This window comes from Aricia agestis, chromosome 6, assembly GCF_905147365.1.
Source record: "Aricia agestis chromosome 6, ilAriAges1.1, whole genome shotgun sequence".
NCBI lineage: Eukaryota > Metazoa > Arthropoda > Insecta > Lepidoptera > Lycaenidae > Aricia > Aricia agestis.
This window is the reverse complement of record NC_056411.1, coordinates 3,663,090-3,681,368: the sequence shown is the minus strand read 5'-3', so window position 1 is coordinate 3,681,368 and position 18,279 is coordinate 3,663,090. Positions and strand designations below refer to the sequence as shown.

The following is an 18,279-nucleotide window of genomic DNA, read 5'->3' as shown; positions in this document are numbered from 1 at the left end:
AATTGAGCGTCCGTCGCTAAGGCCGGTATAAATAGTCAGTACTCAAGATGCATCTCGATCTCAAGTTAAGGTTCTGTGATTGGTTAGCTGTCAAAATTTGGACCAATCACAGAGCCGAACCGCGTCTTGAGACCGGGTTGCATCTTAAGTACTGACTATTTATACCGGCCCTAGTGTGTAGACTGTATGGGACAAGACATGCGGCAGGGCACAACCCCGATGAGCTCACCGGCGGGGGACATGCCCCCCCGCCCCCTTTCCCCGTACTCGCCGCTAAGAGGCCCCGCCCGGAGGCCGCATCGAGCGTCTTTCCCCCCGCGAAACGCACCGATTGTCGTACGCGGAGGTGATTGCAAGACCCGCTGCCCCCCACCACCACCACCCCGATGGAAACCGACCCCAGTACTCCAGCGCGTGCGAAACCGCCGCCGCCCCCGCCTCCCCGCTACCCCCCACTCGTCGTCGAGAAACTTGACGGCTGGGTAGCATTTTAAAAAGCTTAAGGACATCCTGGGGCACGTGCTCAACGCCAAGCCGTACGGAGCAGGTGTCCGCTTTTCGCCCTGCAGCGAGGAAGAATACCGCTCCGTACAGCGCTACCTTAGCCAGCTGGAAAATATCAGCTGGTTCTCGTACTCTCTCCCAGAGGAAAGAGCCCTAAAGGTCGGCATCACCGGCCTGCCCACCAATACAACACCGGAGGACGTGACAGCCGGGCTAGCGGAGCTCAGATACACGGCGGAACATGTCACCAATGTGTCCGCGAGGGCGGACAGACCAGGGTGCATCTTCTTCGCCCTCATCACCAAGACTCCGCACCTCACTCTCGGCATCTATGAAGTAACTAAGTTACTCTACATGCCGGGAATTAAGATTACCGCCTGGCGGGGTAGAGGCAGCCCTGCCCAATGCCATAGGTGTCAGCAGTTCAGACACTCCAGCAAGAACTGCCACCGCCCATTGACCTGCGTGCGATGCGCCGGAGAGCACCTCGCGCGCGACTGCCCTGTCCCCCGCACCGAGAGGCCGCAGTGTGCCAACTGCAGAGGGCAACACGCGGCCAATAGCAAAAAATGCCCGGTATACATTGCCGAGGCACGAAACAAGCAGGCTGGCACGGTTTCCCGAACCGGTGCCGAGGGCCCTACCCGCCCTAGCCGCCCTGACATGACACCTTCCGTCCCGGAGCAGGAGATGCCTCCTCCCCCGCCTTCCGCCACCTCACTCATGGCGGAGGCCAACGACCCCACCCCCCGCCGCACCCCCTCGATGGCCTATGAGCAGCGGCCGAAGAAGTGCGCATCAGGAGGAGGGTGAGGCGTACCACCTCTTCGGCCGCGCCGACTGACTCCGAGCTGGAGATGTCGGCGCCCCCCGCTTCGGACCGCGAAGACATTGCCACGGCCCCTCCACGGCCGCAACGCCCCCCGCGCACTCCGCGCACCCCGCGCGCCCCCGCGCCCCCTGTGCCCCTCGGGCGCGCAAAGAGGACACCACCACAACTAGGGCCGGCAGCGGCGCTGCCCCAGCAGCCCCCGCTGCCCCCCCAGCCTTGGCAGCCACTACCGCACCTGCACACTGCCCGGTCTCATGAGGGCGTGCTGCAGGGACCTCTGACAGGGACGATACTGTTCCTGCGACTCGATCTCCCGGCGCCGATACACCCGCTCAGGGGCGTAGTCAGATGGGCGCCGAATATCATGAGATGACTACCTGCCAGCTCATTCAGCAGCTACTCTCCCTGGCCATGGATGCCTTCTTTAGGATCCAAGCCGGGGAGGACACCTTCACCACTCTCCTGCAGACCTTTCCTGCAGGAGCCGCCATCATCTCGACAATGATTTCCCGATGGACCAGCCCGCGAACACAACATTAAGGGTGGTCCATTGGAACGCCCGAGGGATCCACGGGAAGAGGCAACTCCTTCAACACCTCCTCAGGTCGTACCCCCCTGGTTTTTCAGGCCCCTGGGTTAGCCCTGCGATACCGCGGGGATTTATCCCCAAAAATAGTCTCTTTCACGCACCAGGGTGTAACCTGGTGCGTCTCTAATGGAACTTCATATGTAGAGGGGCTAGCCCCTGGGCATGTTCCCCCACCCAGGCCCACCACCTAGGGCCAGGTGTGAGAAGACATAGCGGTGTAGACTGTACTCTGTAGAGTGTAGACCTTAGGTTCGCACTCGAGAGGGTGCAGGTTCAATCCAGGTTGGAGACGTGTATCAATGAGACATTTTCTGGTCTCAAATTGATACAGACGATACGGAAACATCGCGGAGAAACCCGCTCCTAGTTGATCCCAGACGTATTGACCTGTTCATTCCTCTTCATTACACTGACTATGCCTCGAGAATGACGAACGTGATTGGGCAACCATACGGCATACGGACATTCTAAATCTTGTCCCAGGCACTACAATATTTGAAGAGTGGTTACTTCGCTCTGAAAACACTGTATAAATCATCCCAAAACAAATGCAAAGGCCTTGTCGTTATTTTTGCAGACAACGTTTTTACACTTTAAAATAAACTAGAGATCGCCCAATGGTCGAAATTCGACCTTAGTATCAACGACATCAGGACTACTAAGGTCTATATTTTGTAAAAAAAAGATTGACTTTATCATATATTTTTTTCAACTCTTGTCTCTGGGACTCAACTGATCTGAGACTGGCCGTGTAAGCATTGTCTAATAGTATCTAAGATTCAATAAAAAAAACTATAATCCATTTTCAATTTGTCACCTTGTTGTCAACAGACTGCAACCATAAATAAAAGAGTATAATTCGTATGTATAGGCTTGTCACTCAAAAATCTGTCATTTATCATGTGTGTGTGTTGTAGTGTGTGTAATGTTTTATTTCTTTAAAAAATGTACCTATGATAAAAGCATAATTTCAAAATAATATTAGTTCGATGCACTTCTTCACCATATAAATTATAACTGTGCAAAATTTCATGCACCTACGTTTCCCCATTTTTCGTAAAAAGGGTTACAAAGTTTTTCGTTCGCGTATTAATATTATGATGATGATAGCACGGACAGATTTCTATTCTATTATTTTACTTATTTTAGTTGATATTTTTTTATGTTTTCAATACTTTTTATGTGATTCTCAAATTATTTTTGGCGTATACTCTTTTTGGCAAGCTGTAAGTGGCAGACTGAAATTATTTTTCAGAGTGAAGCCGGTAGCTTGTATAATAGGTTGGGAGGTACCGATCAAAATTCTAATTCTAACGTTGTGTTTCAAGATTAAAAGCATTTTAAGCCAAAATTTCATAAAAAATAAAAATTGTTAAGAGACAACACATAGGTCCACAATTTCGCACGTATCATTTTTATAACTTAACATTAATATTCTGTAGGAATCGTATTATATTTCAGTTCCCATTTGAACATTTTTATTCGCATAGTACAACGGTAAATTAAAACTCTGTACAAAGGCCGACCATTCAGAAACCGGGCTTAAGCCCACGGAACGCAATACACGGTATTCAGTATTCACACAGATTTTGCAGTCCGCCCACCTGAACGCTTAAGATATTATGTTAAGCGAATTTTTAGGTTTTTATTGTTGGAAATATAATTAGCTTTCATAAGGAATGATTAAAAGAGGCTATAGTTAGATATTGTGCTCTTATTTTGATCGTTTAAAAATATATCAATTTTTCTCAAAAACTGAATAGTTTAAATGCTCGAAAAATAATTGCGATTCATAAAATGGCTCAAACCCGTTCCTCAGAAACTGAAAAACTACTGAGTACTAAGACAACTTGCATTAGACAACTTTTAACAGCTCGAAGTTAGAAATCAAACACATAACGGGTAAACCCCATACTTTATGGCTAATTCTATTTTTTTTTATTTCTAACATCAGTGTTGCTTTTTAATGTTGCTGTTGGAACTAGTTCGGTAAACTTGACTAAGAACCCTCGTATAAGTAAAAATTCGTCAAACAAGAATACAAAAAACAATTTCGACATTCTAAGTAAATACCCCAGCATTCTAATAATATTATTATTCGTATTTTCGTCGTCTGTCCGTAATAAAATGTTTGCGAGAGGAAAACGTAGGAAAAACAGTTTTAATATTGTTGTTTGCCACCGAGCTATTTGGCCAAGACATTCTACATTGTTTTATTAGGATTGCTTTCGTGTTGAAATAACTAAGAATAAGAACTTCTGTTCTTTGTTGTCCTATATTAGTCTTCATTATCTTAAGGACAATAAACAAAAAATAGTCTCTTCAGATAGCTGTATGAGACATTTTGGGAAATTAATTATTCCTTATCTTATATCTTTAAACGAGCAATTCTTGTATATATATATATATATATATATATATATATATATATATATATATATATATATATATATATATATATATATATATATATATATATATATATATATATATATATATATATATAATACTTTTGTAGCAGGAGAAAGTACGAGATACTTTTAAGCAATGATATTCTATGTTACTAACGTAACTAGATTGGAAGTTTACGGTAGCAACGCGTTGCCACTTCGAAGATGCCTGCAGGCATATCTCACATACATAATGACATAACGAATATATGACTTGACATTGTCTTTTGAACAAAAAAGTGGTTACGCATTTCTGAGAATCTTTTGTAAGACATTGCTACTCTAGTATTTTAGAAACTCATTGCTTTTAAGTAAGTATATAATATTGCTAAAGTTTGTCTGTCCTATAATTAACTCGCCTATAACGATTTACTTTTAGATAGATCTGAAGATAACTCGAGCTCCAATAAAGTACATAGGACATCTCGGCGAAATATACGATTATCGATTCCATGCAGCACTAAACGAATTTATGAGCAAAAAAATTACCTCTGGTGTAAAAGCGGACAGACAGACATTATGCATTAATAATAATGTTAGTATGGATGATACTTAACTTCTTACTCTTTCCTTTTTAAGGCGAAAATCACAAGGGAAATATTATAGTCGTAAATATAAGGATACAGAACAGTTTTCATCAAGACGAGAGTGCACTTTACTTTCTTTTCGCTTTATGAAAAAATTACATTATCATATAGGAAGCCTGTAGAAAGGAAAGACATTTTTGTAAAAGTTATCTATGTCGATACTAAATTCAGTCCATACTGCTATACTTAGTACGGAAATATACTTTTCTGTTTGTTGTCACCTCTAAACGCTTAGGGTGGGTTGCACCAACTTACTTTAACTATAACTGTAACTATAACTACAATGCAAAATGTCAAATTTTGGTTAAAGTTAAAAATGGACGCCATCAAGACGCCATATTTAACCATAACCATAGAGCTCGACAAGGCTTTAAATGCACGTGGTGAAAAAAGGAACTAACGCTGTCATCATACAAAAACGCCATTTTTGACAGGTCTCCTTTACCAGCAGCGCCCCCGCCCACATTCTTAAAGCCTTGTCGGACCAGCAATGTCTTCTGTCAAATTCTGTGGTCAAAGTTAAGGTTAAAGTTAAATTAGCCTTAACTATAACCATAACTTTAACCACGCCTCTGTTGCAACCCAATCTTAATGACTTCGATAGGTAGGGAAATAAGTACTCCGTAATTTATGTCTTAAACCTGCTTCTTGATTCAGAATTTTATAAGGTACTTAGTTATTACTATAATTACAGCTCCATTACCCTTTTCATCATAATAACAAAATGGTACTCACGGGACAAATATTCCTTCGATTGCGAGGTACAAACAGTAAAAGGTTAGGTAAAACTCTGTCCCTGTTATCTTTAAGAACAGTCCCAAGGGTCCTACGTGACGCCTCAAGTGAAAAACGCCCACAGAACTATGAGAGACACATAGTTCTGTGGGCGTTATTTCATTTCGCACATTTTAAAAGCTTTTATTTAACTTGCTCTGTATGTATGTAAGTATGTATGTTCGGGTGAAATCTTGGAACTCAATTTTGAAGCAGATATATTTTAACCTATTAAGCTGAAATTTTGTAATGTCATTCTACATAGGTTCAATATGGACGCTCATCCAAGATGGCGAAATAGTTATTTTCGATGCAGTCCTACAATATGGATATTAAATGAAAGGGCTTTTTGAGAGTAACTCGAAAACAAATGTAATGTCATTCTACATCCAATATGGCGGCACATCCAAGATACGGGAACAGTTATTTTTAATGCACTTCTGCAATATGGGTATCAAATGAAAGGGCTCATTGAGAATAACTCGGAAACGAATGTATTATGTAATGTCATTCTACATAAGTTCAATATGGACTCTCATCCAAGATAGCGAAATAATTATTTTCTATGCAGTCCTACAATATGGATATTAAATGAAAGGGCTTTTTGAGAGTAACTCGAAAACAAATGTAATGTTATTCTACATCCAATATGGCGGCACATCCAAGATACGGGAATAGTTATTTTTAATGCACTTCTGCAATATGGGTATCAAATGAAAGGACTTATTGAGAGAAACTCGGAAACGAATGTAATGTCATTCTATATGAAATATGGCAGCTTAGCCAAGATAGGGGAATAGTTATTTTGAAGCACTTCCGCAATATGGGTATCAAATAAAAGGGCTCATTGAGAGTAAATTGAAAAGTAATAGTCAAGTCGTGTCGTATCGTGTCGTGTCGTGTCGTGTCGTGTCGTGTCGTGTCTTGTCGTGTCGTGTCGTGTCGTGTCGTGCCGTGTCGTGTCGTGTCGTGTCGTGTCGTGTCGTGACGTGTCGTGTCGTGTCGTGTCGTGACGTGTCGTGTCGTGACGTGTCGTGTCGTGTCGTGTCGTGACGTGTCGTGTTGTGACGTGTTGTGACGTGACGTGAAGGTACGTGTCGTGACTTTATTACATTTTACGTGACGTCACGTGACGTGACGTGAAATAACGTGACGTGACTTCAAGTCAAATCCAGCCGTGTTTCAGAAAAGCCCGGTTGATTAAGCCGGTCACTTTAGTGAAATTAAATTAAACTTTTTAGTCATGCAGAAATAAACTGAATAGAACTCGCTAAATATAGATTTTTCACTACTCAAAGTCGAGTACGATTTCTTAAGGACTTAAGTTAATCAGATTTTAACAAATTCTTGAAACAAAACAAAATATTATGTACTATCAAACAGACTAAGAAATCTAGCCAGAGATAACTAAAAAATAAATTATAAACAAAAAACTTTTTGAAAAAAGCTTTTATTTAAATAGTCTAAAAAGAATAAAATAAATTTCTCCTTAAATTTTTTAACTTTTAAGTTAAAATCCTCAATGTATTATAACAATTTGCATGATAATAAAAGCTTGTCGCGCGATTTGTAAATAAACTATATTATGTAGTACTTACCAATGTATCTGAGTAAATTAATATTATATTTTTATTTAAATAAATTTATCAAGTACTGATAGATTGTTAAGTCTTGCGAGTCGCGACAAGCTTTTATTATCATGCAAATTGTATAATACATTGAGGATTTTAACTTAAAAGTTAAAAATTTTAAGGAGAAATTTATTTTATTCTTTTTAGACTATTTAAATAAAAGCTTTTTTTCAAAAAGTTTTTTGTATATAATTTTTTCATTTTGTGTGGGTTTTAAAATATTACTATAATATTTAAAAGTTAAAGTTAGCTCTTCAATCGTAGGTGTATCCTTATATTGTTAGTTAAGTTTCCAAAAATAGTTACTTATAATATAGTTAATTTAACATTTTTTAAATTTTGCATGCCGTAAGACAGAATTTTTAAGGGTCTGGAAAAATGTTGTAAACATAAATTGTATCGTCCCCTTTACCTATAATGCTTTGACACATTTGACCTTGAAACTTCCTAAAAGCTACGATTTATTTTGTTAGATTCAACATCAGATTCAATTCAGTGATAGGTGATAACAGATTTGGTTTCAAATCGGTTACGTAAAAGGACATAATATTCGTGTTTTATGCTAAGTACTCACATACGGTTTTGCTCGATCGAGCAATCACGTAAAACCCACGGCTTGGGCTTTCGTCCACACATTCAGCATTGCTCGATAGTTTTACTCCATATCGAATATATAATTCAATCGAGCCGGCTCGATGCGAGCCTTTGAGCTGTGAGTAAAACTGTATGTGAGTACTTAGCATTACTCTAACAATCCACCAAAATTTAAACATATAACCTAAAAACCTACACGCACACGTTTTCATTATAACTTTTTTTACACGTTATATATTTTTTTTACACTGATTTGTGTCACAATTCACTGCATCCATGTCACATGTTCTTAAATCGGCGGGAAAATTTGTGACATATATAACACGTCCGTCGCGGTGGAATTCTCTAGCCAACTGAATTCAGAACGGTTTTGTAACCTAGGGGTGCGTCTAGGGCTATGCTAGAAGACTTTTTGTGAACAGATTTTTTTTTGTCTGAATTTCGGACAAATGAATCATTATTGAAATGGTATTCTTGAAATTGCATTGAAGTATCGGAATTTTAATATTTGTACTAAATTAAGTATTATTATTTATTATTTTTGGAGGTATTTATGTATAAAAAAATAGCTTACTTACGGCTACAGGAAAGATTACTCAAATTAAATGAAGATTTTTATATGAACTAAGTACATTTTGTCTTTGAGTAGGTACGCCCGCTGCTAATTTTACGGCATAAATTGTTACACCTTCATAATAAATAGTAAGTGAAACCTTTTCAGACAGACCTAATTCTGAATGGCGCCGTCTAGACAACATAGAATAAGTAATAAAAAGTATACTTGAAAGTAAATACTTATACGAGATACTTCAAGCACATAAAACTATTATTAAAAGGTTAGAATCCCGTTTTAACAGTCAAAGTCTCTATAAAATACTAAGTTGGTAAGTCGAAAGCCCTGTTAAGATAAATATACTATTATAATATAATATTATGTTGTCTTTTGTTATTAAAAAATATATGTTTTTATACAGTTTTCACCGTATTTTTTCCACTTTGGCAGCCCTACCAGCAATACATTATTTAAGGTGCGGTTGGAAGCTTTAGCTAATGTCACTTACTATAAAAATACTTTGATATAAACATAAAATAAAGAAAGTTGATTCATTTATACTTTAATTAATTTATAATGAAGCTGAAGATATAAATTAATCAACTGAATAACTCAACATAATATTTTGTTTTGATTTATCCAGTACCATTTTCGATACTTTAACGTCATAATATTATGAAAATAATATTCAAAGAGGTATGATCCTTTTAGCTCCAATATAATAATATGTAGGCTCTTGAGTGTACCAAATAAATATACCATAAAATTTCGAAAAACGGAGGCCTACTTTGGGGCTTATAAGCGTGTAGTCAAAAGTTAAATGTTAAAATAATAGATGCGATTTTAACATTTGAACTGATCACTCGTTGAATTCTTAACACTTAGTTACAGTTCCTGGATACAGCTTCCTATGACAAAGAATAAAGAAGTAAGATAAACTTATTTAACCACGCTTAAAGTTAAAATCCTTTTACAACTTTACAACATTTTGTGATAAAATTTCAAAACATTTCTAAGTGGAGTTTAAAGTTACAACGTGCTGGATGTAGCTGAGGTTAAAGAATGTAGGATTAGTTTTAGTTCACGCTATCAAGACGCATCTTAGCACTAAGGGTGCCAAAGTTACTTTAACTATAACTGTAACTTTAACTTTAACTACAACGCAAAATGTCAAATCTTTGGTTAAAGTAAAAAATGGACGCCATATTTAACCATAACCATACAGCTCGACAAGGCTTTAAATGCATGTGGCGAAAAAGAGAACTAACGCTGTCATCATACAAAAATGCAATTTTTGACAGTTCTCCTTTACCAGCAGCGCCCCCGCCCACTTTCATTTAAAGCCTTGTTGGACCAGCAACGTCTTCTGTCAAATTATGTGGTCAAAGTTAAGGTTAAAGTTAAATTAGCCTTAACTATAACCATAACTTTAACCACGCCTCTGGTGCAACCCACCCTAAATGTTTAAAATTAATTCATTACAGATGAAACTGTATCACACTACACACTGTAATTGATTGCTAAAATAATATTAGATAATACGGCCGCTGTTAAGCATTTGTGTACTAACCTACAAAAAATTACGTATTGAGTTATTTTTTTTATATTTATTTATAGCAGGCTACATAGGTCCATACAATATATTATACCTTAATGATTAACATACATACATATAAATTATATATTACACTTTATCACGAGTTATCGGCGACGTGACGCGCGCTTCATTCCGGAGTCTCCCCCGGAACCTAAGTTATGAATGCAGCTGTGTTCCTTAGATCATTTAGAACAAGATTGCATTCAAACAACAAAAAAAAATAGTGGGTTAGGACACTAATGCTTACAGCGACCATATTATGTTAACTACACTTTTCTAAGAGTTTTTCGTTTGCATAAAAATATTCTTTATATTCAAGTTGAGTTTGCGACTAGTGCTCTTAATTTTTTCCTGACTAACTAATTGTATTTTAACGTGGCGTCAAAAACATTTAGGTTGGTCGCTATTGGGTGTAAATATCCCAGTATACTCGTACAAGCAGTAATCACTGCCTAGAGTCCTAGAAAGTCTTTGACTGCCAAATTTGTATATTTAAACTAGATGACGCCCGCAATTTCGTTTTTTCGCATTTTTCGTTTGTTCGCATCTTTTAGAGGAGCAAAGATTGCTCCTCTAAAAGATGCGAACGGCGATGTCATAGCCGACAAAATGAAACAGCTAGATCGGTGGGTCGAGCATTACACGGATCTGTACTCACGCCCCGTGTCTCTACATCCAGGAGCAGAACACGGTATGTCTAAACTGGATACTTGGATCGACCTAGACAGTTTACCGAGGTGAAAAGTATCCTATGTCTCTACCCGGGACTCAAAATATTATCGCCATACTAAATTTTAGAAACATCGGTTCAGCGGCTTGGGCGTGAAGAGGTAACAGACAGACAGACACGTATACGTGAGAGATCCAGACCGGAGAAATACCACGTTCTCACAGAAAACCGGCGTGAAAACCGGCGCTTGCGCTGTGTTTCGCCGAGTGAGTGAGTTTACCGGAGGCCCAATCCCCTACCCTATTCCCTTCCCTGCCCTCCCTTATTCCCTACCCTTCCCTCCCCTATTCCCTTCCCTTTCCTTCCTTACCCTCCCCTATTACCCTGTTCCCTCTTAAAAGGCCGGCAACGCACTTGCAGCTCTTCTGATGCTGCGAGTGTCCATGGGCGACGGAAGTTGCTTTCCATCAGGTGACCCGTTTGCTCGTTTGCCCCCTTTATTTCATTATTTCAATAAGACACACTTTCGCATTTATAATATTAGTCTGGATTAGATTAAATTCATCCTATCATATAAGTACACAGGTCTAATCTATTCGTCGTGTTCCCAAGTCACATCGTTCTAAGTTTAAGATAAATTGAATCTGCTGACTCCGTAGATCGATACCGAGTTCTTACTGAAACAAGATGTAATTTTAGCGTTAATTCTGTTGAATAACTTTATTCTATTTTAATATTATATTGCTTTAAATAACTTGGGGTAAATTGTTTTTATCTGTAAGAGTGAAGCCAAACGAGCTTTCTAATCTTTTGTATAAAACTGAAGGCAGCAGAGTTTCTGCCAGCCGAAATTCTGCGACTCACAAATTACGCTCGTTTGGCTTTACCCTAAATGTCTATCTGAAGGGCTCAGGTTTAGGTGCCGTGCCTATATACTTATCGGTAAAAAGCTACTTACTATGAGTTTCCTTATCAAAATCTTCTTTGATCATATTTTCTATACAGCTACGTCTATAGATTTCTACCTTGTAGTCTGTACTTAATGATTCGGGCTTTTCAAATCTCTCTAAGATAATTATTTATACAACAAATTAAATTATAAACTATTTTAAGCCGCTTAGAAGACAGTTCCCTAAAGCCTCTTTAGGTAAATTATTTGTAAGGCGAAACTTTACAAGACAATATTGGGTGGGGCGATGGATGCTAAGAACTTTGACCCTTTAAGGGATTATAATATGACTGAGTGACGACTACTTCGGTAAAATAAGTGTTTGGGCGGTCAATCATTTAAATGATTGTTTCGATTCAATGTTAATACTAGTTTATTAACATTGAATTAAAACAATTTATTAATCGAAATAAATTAATGCTATCTTAATATATATATTTCTTGTGTGCGTGTGTATGTGACTGAACTCCTCCTAAACGACTGGACCAATTTTGATGAAATTTTTTGTGTGTGTTCGTGGAGATTCGAGAATGGTTTAGATTTACAGTTTGGTCTACTGGAAAATGTTTTTTCAATTAATTTCTTATTTATAAAGAGTTGTTGATTTTGGAATGTTTTACATTAGATCCGGCGGACGGCGCTATCATCGCATTCAATATTATTCTATTTCAATTTTAGTTTGTCCTGACAGATGGTGCCTCGATTAATTTGAAAAAATTTTGTTATTCAATTCATGTGCTGATTAAAATATTAAATAAATAACACATAGGCTACAATTTTAACCGACTTTCAAAATGGGGGAGGTGTTATGTTCGTTTTCTTATATTCAACGATTACTCCGCCGTTTGTTAACCGATTTTCAAAATTTTTCTTTTGGTATATAGGGTATCATCCCAATTTGGTATTATATTCAGAAAAATGGTGATCTGATGAAGGATCCATAAGTAATCGAGGGAACTCCTCAAAACTTATAGGGAAACATAATTATGGTGACTTCGGTTTCGTGAGAAGTATTCTAAGCATATGCTACCAACAAGTAAGATTTTGCACCGAGATATACCTGGTATACCGTGGTTCGGAAGGTGCTGAGAGAATTCCTGATTCTTTATAGATACAAGTTCGGGAGTTTCGGCGTTGTTTTAAGAACAGAAAGCATATGCTACTATGCAAATTACATTCTTCATCATCATCATCATCATCATCACTACCATATTATACCATTTCATAGTCTTTTAGATCGAGACTCGAGTTTGTCAAGCGATAATTAAAAAAAATCTATATCTACCTAATATTATAAACCTGAAGAGTATGTTTGCTTGAACGCGTCAATCTCAGAAACTACAGGTCCGATTTAAAAACTTATCTCAGTGTTAGATAGATCATTTATCGAGTAAGACTCATCATTTATCGAGAAGGTTATATTATATTATTACTCTAAGACTAATACGACAGAAGAAACTCAGGAAAATGTGGGAAAAACGGGGGAAATATTTTTTATGGGAAAATGTACCTACGGATTCTGTAAAATTTCTAATTTACGCGGGCGAAGCCGCGCGGGACATCTAGTTAATATATAAAAATAAGTCGGGTTTTCCTTCCTGACGCTATAGCTCCAGAACGCACGAACCGATTTCCAGGGTTTTGCATTCGTTGGGAACGTCTCGGGCTCCGTGAGGTCTACAGAATAAAAATTCAGAAAAAACTTCAAGAGAAAAGCAGGAAAACAGGGAAAATCATTTTATGGCAATACAACGTTTGCCGGGACAGCTAGTTTCCTATGAAAAAAGCTCTAAGTGTCTAAACACACTATGCCGAATTCCCGCGGCGGAAGTTGAAAGCACACCGATTAAAACTTTATTTTCTTTAAAGTTGTCGTCTAATGAGCTTCACTCAGAAACAAAAGCTGGAAATAACGAACAGTGAATATCATTACAATTGAAGGACGTGCGTGGGTGGATTTGTATCTTGTTTTGTGAACCTAATAAAAAAAAATAAAAAAAAATGATTTAAGTATTAAATTTAGCTACATGTAAAATCCACATCTTTTTAAATTTTAAATCATTTCCCGGTCCTAAAATCCATTTATGCAAAAAACGAATATTGTCAAATTGTTAGTTACACACTTCTTCCACTTAAGTCTTTGATTCCGGCAGTAAAGTACACGTAAACATTATTATCAAATGGGAATACAAATTGTTAGTTACACACTTCTTCCACTTAAGTCTTTGATTCCGGCAGTAAAGTACACGTAAACATTATTATCAAATGGGAATACAAATTGTTAGTTACACACTTCTTCCACTTAAGTCTTTGATTCCGGCAGTAAAGTACACGTAAACATTATTATCAAATGGGAATACAAAAGGGAGAAAGACAGACTGGATATTGTTATAATTACCAGTCTTTTTATACTTTTAATTAAAATTGTTTTACATAGGTAGGCAGTCTACATACTACCTACAGTTAACCGTAAACATGGTAAGTAGGGCAAACATCTACCCGCTTATTTTGTAGTCATCCTACGTCTTATATTTATTTTTCAAAATACTAGGAATGATAAAAATAATAAGATTTTTACAATACAAATATCTTTATTGCAGACTACTGCGGTATTTTTGTTGAAGGTTATTTTTTTGGTCTTTTACCATAATATAATATTTAAGCAGCAGATATTATGTAGGCAAAAATATTACCTACAAAAGTTTCAACTGTCTGCTTATCACAGCAAAAGAGATCATAATATTACAACCCGATAATAGACAGACGGACGGACAGATACGTACATAGACAACAGGCAGCAATAGAGTTTCTTTTATTACCATTTTATTACATTTCGTATGCTTGTTTTGTTCTATTGTAAAGAATAGGTACCTACATCAATATTAATGTGTTAAATGTTTTACTATAAACATAAGCAATTTGAATATTTAGGTAAGGTATATACAGTATGTAACAAAACTAAGTGATAATACTTTAGGGTGTATACGCGTTTCTTGTAAAGAGTTCACTGTGAAAGTAGCAGCGCTGAAAGACCAATTTTTTTCACTTTTGTATGGGCAAGCGCCCCAGCGTCACGAGTTTCTCCATACAAAAGTGAAAAAATGTTTGGTCTTTCAGCGCTGCTTCTTTCACAGCAAACTCTCTACAAGGAACACATACACACCCTAAACTATTATCACTTAGGTAGGGTTGCACCAACTAACTTGAAATATAACTGTAACTTTAACTATAAGTTATAACTACAATGCAAAATGTCAAATTTTTGGTTAAAGATAAATATGGCGCCCAAGGACGCAATATTTAACCTCCGCTCATATGTAATAAATATCTGAAAATTTACTATGTTTTACAGTGATCTATTTTTCCTGTCGATTTTTACGGATAATTCAATTTTTATACCCTCAATCCCGTTACCTGTAGCTTCAATAAAAAAATGCAACGACATCTGTGAATTTCTCCGGTTAAAGTTAAGGTTAAAGTTAAAGCTAAAGGACGCCATATTGAACTATAACCATAACTTTAACTTTAAGCACGCCTCTGGTGCAATCCAACCTTAGTTTTGTTGCACTCGTATATGTACCTTATTTAGGTAAGAAAATTCGCACTTATAGTGTAAAGTCGGACTTATCTTAATATCTCAGCTCCGTCGTCACCTTCGGCCACATTGACATTGCAAATAATGCCGGAGTAGGTCAGGCCGGGTCAAGTCGACCCGTTACGTAACCGCTGAATTTGGACTCATTAGCTGGTGATGTCACTCATACTGACTTCTGACCCAGAAGTCAACACATCATTATTGTGTAGCTCGTGGCAACTAAGAGAGTTTACTAACATGTTTTTCCTTTGAAATGGTTGTTGTTGGGATAGTTTATACTCTTCTAACAATCTTATACAGTTTTCTGAGTTGTAACATCTAACATGTTTCAACAAAGCTCCGCCAGGCGACAAAATATTCGGAAAATTCTTATCAACAGTTATTGAAAACACGAACCCTCCAGGCGGCGCTATGTATGATTCGGTTCTAGCTTGCGGCAACAAAAACATCAAAAATCGGCCAAGTGCGAGTTGGACTCGCGCACGAAGGGTTCCGTACCACTATTGAGCAAAAATAGGAAAATATGTGTTTTTGTATGGGAATTGGGAGCCCCCTTTAATTATTTATCTTATTTTAATTTTATTATTAATTATTAAAGTATAAATACAATTGAGTATTTTGTAAACATTTCAAGTGGCTACCTGTTGTCATCGTTGATACCGAGTAAATTAAAAAAAAATACGTTTGTTGTATGGGAGCCACCCTTAAATATTTAATTTATTTTGTTTTTAGTATTTGTTGTTATAGCGGCAATAGAAATATATAATCTGTGAAAGTTTCTCTTCTCTAGCTATTGCCGTTCTTGAGTTACAGCCTGGAGACAGACAGACGGATAGACGGACAGACATCGAAGTCTTAGTAAAAGGGTTTCGTTTTTACCCTTTACCCAACGGGTAAAAACGAAACCCTTTTACTAAGACTACGGGAACTACGAGACCCTAAAAACCATAATTGAAACCGCAGACCACAATGAAATCAAAATAATATAATATGACAAGAAAAACTACAATCGCATTGAACGGTTTTGGAAACTACGATCGACCCTATTGAACACAAACATAGATCAAGATAGATACCGCATGTGTATGTACTTCGCGTGCCATTTCGCGTTCCCAAACGACGAGCAATGCTCGTCTTTCGAAAGTCTGTTCTTTAGTCTGCCATCGGAATCGGACGTCAATCGGAATTTTAAAAATGCCTAAATGCCTAAAAGTGCCGTATTGAGCTGTAGAAATTCAAATAGCAACGTTGGCCTAGGTAATGGGCACGTTTCTTACCATCGGTACGCCACAGTAGTTAGGAAAAAAGTGGCACGCTCGTTTTCATACAAATGGAGCGACATGCGCTATCTATATCCAGAAAAGTTACTTTAAGTAATTAAAGGAGTTATTTGAGTTGCGCATTTATTCGTTTATCGCGCGGGATCATAATATTATACTATGTCTTTTTCCGGGACTCAAACTATCTCCATACCAAATTTCATCAAAATCGGTTCAACGGTTAAAGCGTGAAGAAACAACAGACAGAAAGGTGGACAGACAAATAGACACACTTTCGCATTTAATTAGAAGGGATGGATTTTATTCTTTTTTTTTTGTAATAAAGCCATATTTGATAGTTACCAATATTTTCCAAGTTGTTCTCCGGCATATATTATATCAGAGTATTTTTACTTTATAGGTAAATGCAATTAACAGACACAACCATTGCTGCAAGTATTCGCGGCGCACTGGCAATTTCAATCTTAATAAGTTCCGATCGATTTGTCACCTCATTGCTTATCGATGTCACGACCGAGACGATCGAGATTTAGCAGAAAATATTATTTTACATATACTCCCAACTACGAGACAAGACAATATGAAAACTTTAAAGCTTTTATATTATAGCTTTTGCTGTAACCACGAACGTTTTGAAGCATCGACAAAAACACTTTTTATAATTAATAATATATTTTTAAATTATATTGTGATTATGAGTGTTTTTCGACTTTATCATCAATATATTAATACGTGAGCCAAAAACTTTGTATCCCTTTTGACGAAAAATGGGAAACGTAGGTGAATAAAATTTTCCACAATGATAGTTTATATGGTGAAAAAGTGCATCGAGCTAATATTATTTTGAAATTATGCTTTTATCCTACATTTTTTTAACAAATAAAACATTACACACCATTCATGAACCAAATTCTGCAAAGTTTATATTTATACGCCATCTGTTAAGTAAAAGCTGAATTTTTGTGTGTGTCGTACAGTGGGAGGCAGGATAAACAGTTAGCTTGCTGTCCAACAGATGGCGCCATTCATACTAAAGTAAGAACCATCAGGGCATCAGAGTAATAAAATTGTGAATTAAATGTGATAATATAATTAAAAGTGCAACCAAAAATGATAATGTTTTAAGAGTGATAAAAATATTTTACTAAAATATTGTCACTCTAAAAACTCCACAAGTAAACTTTTTTTTATTTTAGAAGTTGTTCCACGCCACCCAAAAGATGGCGTTAGTTGTACAAATAATCTTCCAACATTAGGATGGTTTAAAATTGAATGAACAGAGCGCCCATCCTCCCTGCACCAGCTTGTTACGTAACCGGTGAATGAAACAAGTGCTTCCCAGCCGATACTTCCGTATCGCATTTTTGCGACTATTACAGGTAGTAGGGATTTGCTTTTTATGACGTAATAGATTCGTTCTTAAAACAGAGATTTTGTATTTTCTGGGAATGTTAGAGGATGATTTATATGAAACTTTGTACCTCGTCTCGTGGTTTGAACCATATGAAGTTTTTATGCTCTTTAATTAAATAACTTTTACATCTTTCACAATGACACGTGTAGAAAATAAAGGTGAAGTTAATTATGATGTAGGCATGTACAGGTTCTAATTAATTAAAAATCCATGTACAGGTTCTAATTAATTAAAAATCATAGCTGGGCATGACAACTAAG

At 37.4% G+C, this 18,279-nt stretch overlaps 1 protein-coding gene across 1 annotated transcript in view; it reads right to left on the bottom strand.

Moving 5' to 3' along the window:
• LOC121728414 (multiple C2 and transmembrane domain-containing protein) overlaps positions 1–18,279 on the bottom strand; it is a 127,921-nt gene that overhangs the window by 65,508 nt on the left and 44,134 nt on the right. The gene's annotated exons all lie outside the window — the stretch shown is intronic.